This window comes from Asparagus officinalis, chromosome 3, assembly GCF_001876935.1.
Source record: "Asparagus officinalis chromosome 3, Aspof.V1, whole genome shotgun sequence".
In the NCBI taxonomy this organism is placed as follows: domain Eukaryota; kingdom Viridiplantae; phylum Streptophyta; class Magnoliopsida; order Asparagales; family Asparagaceae; genus Asparagus; species Asparagus officinalis.
The window spans coordinates 96,468,428-96,484,592 of record NC_033796.1 but is presented as its reverse complement, the minus strand read 5'-3'; the positions used below and the strand labels follow the sequence as shown (position 1 = coordinate 96,484,592).

Genomic DNA, 16,165 nt, shown 5'->3' with positions numbered 1-16,165 from the left:
TGACCAATCATCCACAGTGACGGGGGGTCCTCGCGCAATTTTGAAGCTTCTGGGCAAAGTATAGCACCTTATGGGAAAGTAGCACCTTTTGGCCAAAGTATAGCACTTTATTGGTAAAGTATAGCATCTTATTAGAAAAGTATAGCACCTTATGCTTTCTGAAAATTCTGCACCTTAAGTGTCTAAAATCAAATCAGTTTTTTTCGCCTCGAAGAAACCTCTCGACGACCTACGTGACGTGTTTATTGACCAATCATCCACCGTCGCGGCGAAAAAAACTGATTTGATTTTACACACTTAAGGTGCAGAATTTTCAGAAAGCATAAGGTGCTATACTTTTCCAATAAGGTGCTATACTTTGCCAATAAAGTGCTATACTTTACCATATAGTGCTATACTTTGGCCAAAATGTGCTATACTTTCTCATAAGGTGCTATACTTTGCCCAGAAGCTTCAAAATTGATCGAGGACCCCCCGTCGTGGTGGATGATTGGTCAATAAACACGTCACGTAGGTCGTCGAGAGGTTTTGTCGCGACGAAAAAAACTGATTTGATTTTAGACACTTAAGGTGCAGAATTTCCAGAAAGTATAAGGTGCTATACTTTGCCAATAAGGTGCTATACTTTGCCAATAAAGTGCTATACTTTACAATATAGTGCTATACTTTGGCCAAAATGTGCTATACTTTCCCATAAGGTGCTATACTTTGCCCAGAAGCTTCAAAATTACGCGAGGACCCCCCGTCGCGGTGGATGATTGGTCAATAAACACGTCATCTAGGTCGTCGAGTGGTTTCGTCGCGGAGAAAAAAACTGATTTGATTTTAGACACTTAAGGTGCAGAATTTCCAGAAAGCATAAGGTGCTATACTTTTCCAATAAGGTGCTATACTTTGCCAATAAAGTGCTATACTTTTCCATATAGTGCTATACTTTGGCCAAAAGGTGCTATACTTTCCCATAAGGTGCTATACCTTGTTCAGAAGCTTCAAAATTGCTCGAGGACCCCTCGTCGCGGTGGATGATTGGTCAATAAACACGTCACGTAGGTCGTCGAGAGGTTTCGTCGCGATAAAAAAAACTGATTTGATTTTAGACACTTAAGGTGCAGAATTTCCAGAAAGCATAAGGTGCTATACTTTGCCAATAAGGTGCTATACTTTGCCAATAAAGTGCTATACTTTACAATATAGTGCTATACTTTGGCCAAAAGGTGCTATACTTTCCCATAAGGTGTTTTACTTTGCCCAGAAGCTTCAAAATTGCGCGAGGACCCCCCGTCACGGTGGATGATTGGTCAATAAACACGTCACCTACGTCGTCGAGTGGTTTCGTCGCAGTGAAAAAAACTGATTTGATTTTAGACACTTAAGGTGCAGAATTTCCAGAAAATATAAGGTGCTATACTTTGCCAATAAGGTGTTATACTTTGCCAATAAAGTGCTATACTTTGCCATATAGTGCTATACTTTTGCCAAAAGGTGCTATACTTTCCCATAAGGTGCTATACTTTGCCCAGAAGCTTCAAAATTGCTCGAGGACCCCCCCGTCACGGTGGATGATTGGTCAATAAACACGTCACGTAGGTCGTCGAGAGGTTTCGTCGTGGCAAAAAAAAATTGATTTGATTTTAGACACTTAAGGTGCAGAATTTCCAGAAAGCATAAGGTGCTATACTTTTCCAATAAGGTGCTATACTTTGCTAATAAAGTGCTATACTTTGTAATATAGTGCTATACTTTGGCCAAAAGGTGCTATACTTTTCCATAAGGTGCTATACTTTTCCCAGAAGCTTTAAAATTGCACGAGGAACCCTCGTCACGGTGGATGATTGGTCAATAAACAAGTCACGTAGGTCGTCGAGTGTTTGCATTGCCCTAAAAAAACTGATTTGGTTTATCATAATAAGTTGCTGAATTTCCAGCGACCATAAGGTGCTATATTTTATAGATAATGTGCTATACTATTGCCATAAGGTGCTATACTTTGCCATAAGGTGCTATACTTCATCAATAAGCTGCTATACTTTTCCATAAAGTGCTATACTTTATCAAAAGCTAAAAAATTGGGCGAGTACCCGTTGTCGAGGTGGATAATTGGTCATGCGATACATAATATTCCCCAATAGGCTGTAGTTACCACAACCTACCATCAAAATTTCTTCAGTTCAATCAGTGCATCAGTTCATTACAAATATTCATATCTATCAACCACTAAACTCAAGCACATAACATTGAATGAAAATAATCCATGAAGATTGAATGGAAATAATCCAAAATCACCACTATCGAAACGTTGTATACATTTCTACTAGATACATTTCTACTAGTTACACTGATAAATTTGATACAACATGATACATTGGATAGTGCATTTGATACAATATACACACAAATCATCTATATATACATAATATAGAAAATTTCATACAACACGATACATTGGATACTACTTGGTACATCATATTGCAGGCTGTAGTTGATTTGCCGTTTGGGTTGCAATGTGACAGAAATGCGAAGATCTGATCGAATGCCAATAGTGGGAGATTCTCTCATGTATTTGATTCTAAAGTTAGTGTGCATTGACGAATGATTTCTGATTGAGGGGTAGCTGTGCATTACGTTAGGTTTTGACGACAATAGAAAATGGTGAGGTGCATCCGGAGGGCGTAGGAAGGCATACCGATGGGCTAAGATCATGGCGGCCCACAAAATCAAACTTCTCTTAGACTTTTCATCAAACACCTCTATTGCCTCCTTAACCAATAGCAATATGGCATAACCGCTAATCGTTGTGGTCCAAATAACTACATCCATTTTGTTATTCCATCAAACACCTTCTGTGCATCAACCTAGTCACCAAAACATAGATATATATGAACAAAATTGTTATGCACATACCATTTCATGAAGCATAAGCTTGATAAGAATCCATTAATTTATAAGAAAAAGACATATTTAACAAGCTATTGCCAAAAAAACTCAAAAATTCAAAAGTTAACATATAGTATTGGAAAACATACAGTATTGGAAAACCTAAAAATTTTAAAATGTTAACAAGCTATTGATGTAGGATTAGTGTCATCTATGAGGAGAAATATTAATGGAGGAGAGAGATTGCTCAAGAAGAGAGGGGAAATTAATGGAGGAGAGAGAGAAGGAGAGAGTAATTGAAGATGTGTACCAAATTGGGAGTTGGTGAAGTGGGAGAGCAGCCCGCCGTTTTCTCCTGCCATTATCGCATTGATGCTCTGCTGTTAGCGGTGATCAGAAGAAGAGAGAAAGGGAGAAGAAGAGAGAAAGGGTAGTATTGGGTTTTTCAAATTTGGGTAAAATACAGTATAAAGATGGAGAGGTATAATAGACATTGGGTTTAAAAATAAGTCATATAGGTACAATGGGTTTATTAATGTTTAGAAAAGTAGATGGGTTTTTAAATAAGTGGGGGGCAAAACTTTGGGTTAAAAGAGGATTTTCCCATATATTTATGTAATATAGGCACTCATACTACCAAACTACTGTAAATGCATGATTACACATATATAATACATGACTATATGAACATTGAACAACAACATATGTAATAAAAGGGTTAAAAAAATGAATTTGGAGTAGGGATACTAAGACAATTCAAGGGAAAATTTGAAGGGCCAAAAAAAAAATCTATGACAACCAGAATCATAAGACATTTTTTCTTTTCTTTTCCCTTGTAATATGCAGTCGCCGGATATTAGAAGGAAACACCTTATGCTGTAACCCTAAACATTATCACAGGAAGTCGAGCAACAACTTGATATGCCTTTGCAATAACAGAAAATAGTCGCTATAATATATCAGGACTCCTCCACGGACATGTGCTCAGAGCGCAGCTTTGAGAGACTTGGTGAAGGATTCTAGCTTCTTCAAGCCTTCTTCAGGGGATTTCGCCTCTCCTAAAATCCTTACCAGTGCACTTCCAACAATCACGCCATCTGCTCCCCAACTCGCTATTTGTATCAAAAATGAAGAGTAAGTACATAACATACAATATTTAAATTTTCAATACAATAAGTTATTGAATGCTAGTATTTTCATACAACAAACCTTCTTCACATGGTCCGGTTCTGATATGCCAAATCCTACAGCAACAGGTTTGGTTGATGCCTGTAATTGTCAATAGTAACGATAGATATACATCAAATGGTGTTTTTGATTAGGTATAAAAAACTATTCAAATTTAGTTTCATTATACATGTAATACCCCAACCCTTGAGAGGGCGATGTGATTAGTATTGATAGATTTGATTGGAATACTCATACCACCAAGATGCATCTTCTTTTTGGGAACCTAACTCTTAGAAACTCCAAAGTTAAGCGTGCTTGGCCTGGAGAAATTCTAGGATGGGTGACCCCCTGGGAAGTTTTCCAGGGAGCGCGTGAGTGAGGACAAAACGTGCTGAAAAGACATGTGGTGGTTTGTGAGGTCAGTCCATCAGATCTAGTAGCGTACCGACTCCGGGATCCAGGAGCGGGGCGTTGCAATACAAATAACCTGATTATGCCTGTTGGGGAAAGCCCTTGTGCCGAGATCCAACCAAATAGCCGAGAGAGATAAACAACATACCAAAGATAGCACAAACACAAAATACACCAATTTTAATGTGGTTCGGCGAGATGCCTATGTCCACGGGGCAAGGAAGGGGGAGTTTTCACTATTAGAAATCAAGGGGATACAACTAGGGTTATAAATCTCACAAAAAACCCTCCACAAATCACATTTGATCTCTCCAAATGCTCCTACAATAGAAGCCCAATAAAACCCCTCTTTCTTCAGCTCAAAACCCTTGCTACCAAACCATAGAAACGAGTTATGGGTATTTATACAACTCTCAATCAAAACAGATCTGAAACCCAGATTCTGCCCAAACCGCTTCGGCGATTGACCATGGCGGTCGACCGCGGTCGACCACCACAGTTGACCGGGACCAAATCGCAGAACAGGACCCAAAGTCTAGACACAAACCGCGGTCGACCGCCGCGGTCGACCGTCAAAGATCCAAACGCACAGTGAAGTGTGTGTACGAACACGGTCGACCAAAACCTCACAGTCGACCGCCAGCCTACCAAACACCTATTCTGAGCCCATCAACTACTAATCCTATAAATCTCCATCTCGGCGAAGATTCCCAAAACTGAGCCGACACCCACCAAACCAATTGCCTTACTTGTTGCATGTAGTAGGCCATGGCAGCGGACTCATGACAATGAATTCAATCCGTAACAAATAGAGACCCAAATGGGAGTGTGAACACTCACCCAAACTAGTAGTGTCTACTCACCAAATTGGCTGCATCAAAACTGACTGCCTATGTATCCTCTCCAAGGAATCAAGCCTTCACGTAATTCACCCAATGGCCTCCAAAGGCCCTCAATCCAAAAGAAAAGTCCTCAGATCTTTACCAATACCAACATCCAAAGTGCGACTGATAGCGTCACCAACGGCCCCATACTGAAACGATCCAAACACCTCCAGCTAAGGTGAACCAATGGCCGTATCCAAGCTACATCCACCAGCTGCACTCGGATCTACCAACTCTCATCCGCATCTGAACAATCTGATCGTCCAAACTATTTCACCTCAGCTAGAATCCTAACTAATGCAAAATAACCTGGAGTATGTGGAGTAAGCTCCACCCAATGTGGAGTAGCATCACCCTCCACCCGCTGCGATATCCCTCTGATCTGATTAATACTCTCTATCTGCCGAGAGTCTAAAGTGACAAACCTGCTCAGACCAAACTTAGAAGCTCCCAATTGATAGCCGAATGAGCCCCTGAATTCCAAATGCGCAATCGGATCCAATCTCACATCCACGATGTGGCCACGTTTTGGGTAGCCTAATATCCGATGCCAATCAAAATCTGAAACAACTTTACCAAATCTAACAATATCTAACGTAGCATTCGGCAACCTCATAAGATGGCCCAAACTTGTTAGAGCCTGAATACTAAATCCACTGCTTGACAACCAACACCGATCCTCCTCCAGAAAAGAACGGCCCACAGAATCCGCCATCTCATCTCATCGGCCCACTGTTTCCTCTCTTATGAAGTGTCTCCAACTACCATGAGCTCGATACCATTGTAAGAAAGAACCTCTACTAGAACTAGTACGACGGGTAACCTTTCTGCCCATACACCTCCTCCAACTGTTACGGACTACTAGGGCTTCATACCAATTGGGCTTAGTTGCAACCCATAAATGCCTAGTACAATCCTCAACATAGTAAACAAAATAACAATTACCTCCTAATGATGCCTCTATGGAAGGCCCCCCAATGCCTGACTGAACACCTCCGAAAAGACAACTCGACCGATGGACAGAAGTGCCAAACTCCACCTCAGTTTCTCGCTCATCCCACTGTGCTCAAAGGACTTTAATCTACAGGTCATAGCACTCATCAACAATCTATACACAGCATAACCAATAATATACCCCAGCATTAAACAATGCCATAGTTTAGCCAAAGAAGTCGTCAGCGCTCTATCAATCACCGTGCCCCAAGCAGATAATACAAGTTACTCCTCTTGACACCCTTCATCACAATCATGGACCCTAATGTGACATTCAAGTATGCATCCATCAAGGTTACCCTTTAGCCTACTGCCTCCAATGTCCCAAGTAAAATGATGTTCTTTCTCAGTTGAGGAACGAACCTCACATCAACCAACTCCCGAATCATCCCGTCACTCGTCCTAATCTGAACGGTATCAATACCACCAATAGGACATCTGTGATCATTACCCATAAGAACAGCATCCCCTCTTTCTAACTCCTGAAAGCTAGAGAGCCAATCCCTCCTAGGGCATATGTGTAAGTAGCACCTGAATCCAACATCCACTCGGTGGAGTCGGCAACACCAACTGACGGAAGATCTGGGCGTGAATAGCCTGAAGAATTTGAATCTAAAACATCGCCACTAGTCTTGACAACATTCACCTCTGAAGCTTGAATAGCTTTCCCCTTATTCTTCCCGGCTTGCAATTTTGGGCATTTGGCTTTCTAATGTCTATCCTCTCTACAAAAGGCACACTGATTCCTACCAACTGCAGGATGCCCCCCTCTAGACTGCGACCTCCTACCACAGTTTGGACTTCTAGCTCTTGCAACCAATGCTTCCACTACTGGCTCAATGGAAGTCTCATTGTCCTTCTTACGAAGTTGATAATTCACAAGAGCCGTGGTGATCTTACTATATGAAAGAGATACCTTCTCATTAATAAGAGTGAGGACGAAGGTCTCATATTCTTCGTCAGGTAAGGAACTTAACAATAACAACGTCTTGTCCTCATCTTCAACAATGACATCTACATTCGCTAAATCTGTAAGTAGCTTCGTGTAGTGGTTCATGTGATCACTAATGGATGTCCCCTTCTTCAATTGGAAGCGATAAAGCCTCCTCTTCAAATGCAAACGATTTTCAACGCTCTTCGTCAAATACTTGCCCTCTAGGATCTCCCAAATCTTCTTTGCAGAATTCTTATTCATCACATCATATTTTAGATCTTGAGTGAGATAAGATCCAATCACACCACACGTCGTTCTATTCATTTTCTTCCAAACCTTCTCATCAATGTCGGTCGGTTTCCCGTCTAACTCTAACGTATCTTCCAAATTTTGCACATTTAGCGTATCCATGACTTCGCATCTCTAAAGTCTAAAATTATTTGTGCCATCGAACTTCTCCACATCTATCTTCATAGAATGAACATTCAAACTTTAGACGGTCTTCACACTAGAAGAACCCTCCCCACTTTTATCTTTTCTGACTATATATCTCAAAGCACCCAAACAATTGCGGAACAAATAAGAAATAGATCCAACTTGAAAAAGATAGAAACTTTACCACAAAGATCCCACATTTATCACCAATCGAAGCTCTAGATAAACTTTCCAACTGATCTATACCTCTAAAAAGCCCAAGCGTTGCTCAGAGCTCTAATACCACTTGTTGGAAAAACCCCTGTGCCGAGATCTAACCAAATAGCCGAGAGAGATAAACAACACACCAAAGATAGCACAAAAAAACAAAATACACCAGTTTTAATGTGATTCGGAGAGATGCCTACGTCCACGGGGCAATGAAGGGGAAGTTTTCACTATTAGAAATCAAGGGGATACAACTAGGGTTACAGATCTCACAAAAAAACCCTCCACAAATCACACTTGATCTCTCCAAATGCTCCTACAATAGAAGCCCAACAAAACCCCTCTTTCTTCAGCTCAATACCCTTACTACCAAACCCTAGAAATGAGTTATGAGTATTTATACAACTCCCAAACGAAACGGGTCTAAAACCCAGATTCTGCCCAAACCGCTTCGAGGTTGACTATGGCGGTCAACCGTGATGCCATCGCGGTTGACTGTTACGGTCGACCACACTAAATCCAGAATAGGCCCCAAAGTCCAGAGAAAACCACGATCGACTGCTGCGGTCGACCGCTACGGTCGACCGCCAAAGATCCAAATGCATAGTGAGGTCTGTACACGAACGCGGTCGACCGCCAAAACCTTGCAGTCGACCACCATCCTGCCAAACGCCTATTCTGAGCCCATCAACTGCTAATCCTACAATGCCTTCCTGTGACTAAGGTACTATTCAAATATAGTAAAATGTCTTGCTCATTAATAAACTTGAGACTGCCTATCATAGAGTCTTTTTGATTTATTTATCTACCATGCTATCTACCACTAGTCACTTTATTTTTTATTTTTATTTTCTACTTCGATGATACGATTGATGATTGCAGCTTGATTTCTCGTTTTTTCTCTCTTTTTGAACTTAAAACCTAATATTGATTTGTGTACTTCTTTCTCAATAACAAAACGAATAAATAAAACAATAAGGTAATTCCACTGCACTCATTTCGTCCAAATTACTCTTTATAGTTCACAAATAGTGAAATAACCACATTTGTCATTTAATCTTGTGACATCGGTGTTTCTCACACTATGGTCTGTCGTGTCTCATGTATTTATTCCATTTAAGTTTTAGCTAAAAAATGCCCTTTTCTACTTTTATCGAATTCACCGCTTAAAAATGTTTAAAGATACACATACACACCCTTTTCTACTTTTATCGAATTCACCGCTTTTTCTGAAAGATCTCCAATTAAGCACACAACATTAAATTTTATTACCGCCATTGTGCACCTTGCTATAGTGTATCTTATGCTACTACTGTCAGTTTGTGTTAAATGATATTTCAACTATAAAAAAGTAAAATAAAAATGAAACTAAATAAATGAAGATGTTTCACTATAGAAACCAGATATAAATATTTAGTTGACAGCAAGAAAGGGTAGGAATGAACTGGAAATACCTCTTTGATTTCTTGTAAGAGAGATGGAACACGTGAACTTACTAATGATCGGGTACCGGTAACTTCAACAGAGCTCACCTATTTCATAAAATTACAGCCAATTCGAAGAGGTAGGATATAAGTACATAGAGAACAAAGAACATTACTTCCTTTCATGCTTCTGAATTCAGCTTGCAAACATGACTGAACAAATAATAAGAGGAACTTACAAGGTATACAAATCCTTCCGTAGCTTCGACAATTGCTTTCATACGTTCCGAGGGAGTAGTTGGAGTTGTAAGCAGCACCTACATAAAAACGACGCGAAAGTTAACCAAACGATATGTTCAAAAACCTCATGACCATGCATGTTCGTTTGTGTTCACACAATCTGCTTGTCATGTAGAAAATAAGAAGATAATCATGTGATTTTCAGGCTCACAGTTATTATGTACATTCTCTATTTCAACTTGTGAGCGTAAGCCATTAACAAAAGCCCAAAGACTCCCGTGTGTTTTAGCTAAAGTCTGGTGGGTCTGTGGGGGTTAGCAACTTTTCTCATTTGCTTTTCTCTTTTCTCCACAAAAAAGAAAGTTGCTATCAAACAGTTTCGAGCTAAACAAGTTGCTAGATGTGGTATGGAGAGACTTGCCAAAGGATCAGAGTGTAAATGCATCAAAGGAGTGCATTTTATTTGCTCTTGATAGGCTAGCAATTTCAGCAGAATTGCCTCCTCGGGGAACCAATGACCACGTTGACGTAATCATGAATGAAGTCATCGAGATGGTCAATGTCGACAACATAAAGAGCATGAATGAACAAGAGCTCAAGAAGAAAGTTTCGGACGTTCTTGAAAGTCTAAGTTTGCGATTGGGAGCTAACCCTATCATTTCCTCTTCAAACTTGGTGATCGGACGTTCTTGAAAGTCTAAGTTTGCGATTGGGAGCTAACCCTATCATTTCCTCTTCAAACTTGGTGATCGATGAGCCTTTAGCTTCTTCTCCACCAATTGGGAGCTAACCCTATCATTTCCTCTTCAAACTTGGTGATCGATGAGCCTTTAGCTTCTTCTCCACCACCAACGCCCATCCCGAGCGACTGATTTATGCTATGTATTTTAGCCTCTTAGCATCTTCATATTTGTCTATCTATGTTATGTGTGCTTTAGTTCAAATTTTCTAGTACTTCAGCTGTCTATCTTTGTAAAATGGAAATTAGAACTTTGGAATGCTTCCTTTGCATCTCCATGTATATTAAAAAAAAAAGAAAAAAAAGAAGAAGAGAAACCCTCAGTTAGATACTTTTTTCAAGTATTTGTCATAAATTTTGGCACGAGTCTACTCTTCCAACAGAAGAGAACATCAGAACCTAACTTGTTTATTTAGTTCGACAGAACTCACAGACCTATAGTCATGCCCAGTTTTCTTTCCCCATTCACTGCAGAAAAGAAAAGGAGTCCTCAAACTTTCACTGAGAAGGGCAAGGTACCCAGGGTATTTATTGATCAGGAAAATAGATACAAAATATACATGAAGAAGAGGGAAATACTAGAAAAGGGGAAAAAATTACAAAAGGAAAAAAAGTTCTAAACAACTATCTGAATCAATGGGTCATACCGCTTGGAGATGATCTTCGTCATTTCCAGTGTAAGACGATGTTGTCATACCAGAAAGAAGATGAACATAAAATTAGAGAATGAAGAACAGGCGAGAATGACACAATCCCATTGTTTGAGGAGATCATGGGATGTTTTGGCGCCAAGAATCCCAAAGTGTTGCAGCCGATGATGGAAATGCAATGGCGAGGATGAGGTTCCAAATACTGAGAGCGAAAGAGCATTGGAGGAAATTATGAAACGTGCAGGCTTATGCGGCCAACCCTTCCTAGCATGAGAATTTTGATCTTGAGCAGAGCACGTGCCAACCATAGTTGAAGGAGAGACGAGATACACTACCTTTTCATTATGAAGGCACCCCTTGTCCAAGTTCTAACATCCGGTCCTTTGGTCCAATCATGAGTATTTAGAATGTTAGAGGAGATGTTACAATTGAAGAGCCCTATAATGAGATAATTTTTCTCACGTGTTCTTACAATCAGAATTGATTCTATGTTACAATTGAAGAGCCCTATAATGAGATAATTTTTCTCACGTGTTCTTACAATCAGAATTGATTCTATGAAAACATAATGAGGAAGAATAATGAAACCAGAGTGGAAAATCTAGCTCGAAAGAGGCATTTTTAACTGAGGAACGCCAGGAGCGACTAAAGAAAAGATAGTCAAGAAAGAGTAGGAAAAGAAATAACTGAGCGCTCGTCAAAGCTTCAAAACAAAATTCACTGGAGATATCGATTTCTTCACGAATGATCCCCTGAAGAACATCCAACTTTACTCAGGTAAAAAGTTAGTACAAAGGTAAGATGTTAAAATTGACAGGTATGTTAACAGATGATCCTGACTCAGCAATTTGTTCTTCAGCGCACTAATGGGGTGTTATCTAGATTAGTCTAACTATAGGGTTACTACATACACCATTTCATAAGTTGATCCACACTAAATATAGAATGAGAATGACCATCAAAGGAGAAAATACAGCTAAAGTAGACTAAATAAAGAGAGAAGTAAGGTTTATAAATGGGTTAACCATATTTGTTGGAAGATTGGAAATTTTTACAATGAAGGTTTATAAATGGGTTAACTATATTTGTGTTTGTATATGAGCAAATATAGGGATATTTGCGCTTTAGCGTTCCAACATTACACGCGTTTTTAACTCTGATACCCTAAAGTTTTTTTCCCCAAAATTTTGGTTTCCTAAAGTTTTGAAAATAGCGCTAACTTGACAATATAATGCCCAAAAAATCTAACTTTGCTCCTCACTTTCTACAAACTCTAATAATAATAATAATAATAAAAGGTGAGAAGAGTGTTTCTCGTTCACTTTTCTAATATTTATATTATTGAACAAAATTGATGTCGGCCCCTTTGTACTTTGGGTTATAAATAGTCAAATTGAACCTGATCAAGCTATCAATGTTGGATTTAATCTAATAAATCTATTTGTGGGCACATATGATTAATCAATGTGTATTGCTATCTTTCAGGATAACCCACTAAAGTGATCAATTAATTTGGGTTAATTGGGTATTTAAATAAGTCACGGGGTTATATGTGCAGATACCAGGTTGTAATTGTGATTTGTTAAGGGGTCAAATTACAAATGTACAACATCTATAAATAAGGGGTTATGGTCCCTAACCTAAAAAAACATTCTCTAATTCTCTTCACCCTCATCTAGAAAGAGAAATTCGGCTATAGAGAAGCCCTAAGGTTAGAAGATCCAAAACCCAAAATCAAGTTTTCATCTATGGATTCAGGTATAAGCTTCCGCTCTTTTGATTCTTGTTAATCTCTTTGAATTAATCATTGGCTTAAGGTTTTAGATCTCAAGTTTTATGACTCAGATCTAACAATCAAAGCTAAGAAAGAGTTAAACTTTAGAGTATTTACACGCGTATATAGGCTTTGATTCACATATTGCAGCTCATTTGCTCACACAGACCGTGGCAGCATAAATCAACGCATCCATTTCAACGCATATATACGAAGTTTCTTCCCCCACGTGCTTCCACCCTCACGCACAGAACGGCGTTGCTCAGTACATTATAGAATGAGAATGCCCATCACAGGAGAAAATATAGCTAAAGTAGACTAGGCGTCTTCTTATTTCCGAAAGCTTTAAATATAGTTAATTTAGAGTCAGTAATTTATTGATATTGCAATAGAGGAAAGCTAAAGAAGAGTATAAGGAGGGACTTACTAACTCAATGTTACGGTCGGCTGCTTCTTTCCGTAAAATTGTGGTCTCCTCCAGAGGAACATCAGGCACCACAAGTCCTGCAAAAGAGTAAAAATTTAGGGGAGAAAAGCAAAGAAATACTAGTAGAAGCAAATAGTCCAGCATATTTCTAGTCTACCATCAAATGCATAGCAATATGTAAGATATGGGGATTATGAGCGTAGATAAATTTGATATGAGCCTGGCACATCCATCATGTAACCATTATCACATTTAACTGGAAAATAACAACGATTGACAAAGGATAAGATGTAAGCATTGTGACTGGAGCAGCCAAAAAGTCAGAATATATGCATAAGCTTACTTTGCTATCAGTGTCAAGCTAAAGGAAAATGCAATGCAATTTCAGAAAACTGGTTAAGGCAGCAGTTGGCATAATAAGATGATGAGCAAGACTCAAAATATAGAAAACTGAACTTATATTTACCAAAGATTGGAAATACAGCCAACAAAATATAGGTACGTTATCGGACTTTTTGCTCATAATCAAATGCTAATTTTTAAGTGGCATCACATAAGAATGTTCTTCATGACCAGAAGATATCAAGGTCAGATTTCAAGAAGTTACATTTATCTGGTCAGACTATAGTAAGTTTTCATTCAAATCTCTCCAATTCTGCACAAATTAAACTTTGCCTAGTTAGGCTATATCCTAACTTTCCTTTCAAATCTCTGTAATTTCGCACGAATTAGTTAGAGTGACACATTACCATAATGGATGCCTTAATGCCTTTTTTCCTTATCAATCAAATAAAGTAAACTTCAAAAAGCTGATGGTGGATGCACAAACCTTCACTTCCCCTTATTTCCTCTAGAAATTTTGCAACTAAACAACCCCTAATGATTTCCGATATTAATATCTTAATCTTCTATACTTTGAAATTAGGCTTCAAATGATCGAAATTGCTATGAGCTCATCCAACTTGGATTTGGGAGGATCAATCCGAATCTAGTTATAAGAAATGGGGACCTAGTGAATGACTAATTTTAAATTAGCTATAAAAATTGGAAGACATGTGATATCAACTTTGGTGTTTTGAGGGACTAATTTCAAAATAATAAGGTTTTAAAGACTAATTGGATTCATTAGGATGATCAGTTTACCTATTTTCAAACTTTCCTATTCTGTACTCTAGTTAGAAGGAGTTTCATCACTTTGAGCGCCATATGTTTAGTAAATCCAATCCACAGGATAATTTCAAGAGTTTTATATTACCTGCATTGTGGAGAAATCCGAAAAAACCAAATTTTGTGTTTATAAGTCGACTCATGCACATGCATAAGTCGACTCATGCACTGGCATAAGTCGACTTATGGTAAGTCGACATGTGGCTGTGCATGAGTTGACTTACGTTCTGTTCTGGAATTGTTGTTTTGGGCTCTGGCAAGTCGACTTATCAAGACTGATAAGTCGACTTACGATCTGTTCTCCAGTTGGTGTTTTTCGCTCTGCCAAGTCAATTCATGTCCCCTAACAAGTCGACTTATAGCGGGTTTTCTGCACAGTTTGAGTTCCTATTTGGATTCTATTTGGGATTTGGTGTTTAGTATAAATACTAACACGTTTAGAGTTTCTTTGGCTTTGATTGGGTAGTGAATTGGGCATATTTGGAGTACAGAAAAAGGTATTTTCTGAGCTATTGGTTAGTGTTTTATTTGGAGAGAATTAGAGATTTGTTGGTGAGATTAATTAGTGAGTTCGAGTGATTTATAATCTCAGTTTGTACTCTTATTCTCTATTAGTGAAAACCCCATCCCCTTCTTGCCCTGTGGACGTAGGCAACTTGCTGAACCACATTAAAATTGGTTGTTTACGTTTGTGTTGTTATTTTTGGTTTGTTTAGCAAACTCTCGGCGTTTGTTTGGTTTGGTTTCTTAAAGCACATAGGTTTGGTGGCTTCCGTGCACACAACAAGTGGTATCAGAGCTTGGGCTACGCTTGGGTTAATTGGAGGAGTAGATCGCTTTGAAAGTTCGTCTAGGGTTTTAGTTGGTGATAAAGGTGGGATTTTTTCTATTTGTGGATCTCGTTTCTGTCATGTGGGGTGAGATCTTTCGGAGACCCTTGTTAGGGTTTAAGTTGGAGCTAAAAAACTCTCTTTTTTAGTTTGGATCCATTCTTTGTTTATTCCGCATTGTTTTATTGATGCTTTGAGAAAGATGGTTGAGAAAGAAGAAGTTGTGGAGGGTACTTCCGGCGTGAAGACCGTCCAAAGATTGAATATCCACTCTATGAAGATAGATGTTGAGAAGTTTAATGATACAAATAATTTTTATCTTTGGAGATGTGAAGTCTTAGATGCGCTCAACGCACAAAATTTGGAAGATACATTGGAGTTGGACGGCAAACCGAACGACATTGAGAAGAAGGTTTGGAAGTAGATGAATAGAACGGCATGTGGTGTGATTAGATCTTATTTAACTCAAGATTTGAAATATGATTTGATCAATGAAACTTTGGCTAAGAAAATTTGTGAGATCCTAGAGTGCAAGTATTTGACAAAGAGTGTAGAAAATCACTTGCATTTAAAGAGGAGATTTTATCGCTTCCAATTGAAGAAAGAAACCTCCATTGGTGATCACTTGAACCATTACACGAAGCTTCTTGTGGATTTGGCAAATGTAGATGTGATGATTGAAGATTAGGACAAAACATTGTTATTATTGAGTTCCATGCCCGACGAGGAATATGAGACATTTGTTCTTACTCTTATTAATGAGAATGCATCTCTTTTGTATAGTGAGGTCACCGCTACACTTGTGAATTATTAGCTTCGAAAGAAAGATAAGGAGACTTCAGTTGAGCCGGTAGCGGGGGCATTGGTCGCAAGAGCAAAGAGTCCAAACCGTGGTAGGAGATCACAGTCTAGAAGGGCACATCCTGGACTTTATAGGAATCAGCGTGTCTATTGTAAAGAGGATGAATATTGGAAAGCCAAATGCCCAAAGTTGACAGATCAAGCC

At 39.0% G+C, this 16,165-nt stretch overlaps 1 pseudogene; it reads right to left on the bottom strand.

Moving 5' to 3' along the window:
- The window catches only part of LOC109834499, a 31,362-nt pseudogene continuing 18,802 nt past the window's right edge, over positions 3,606-16,165 (bottom strand).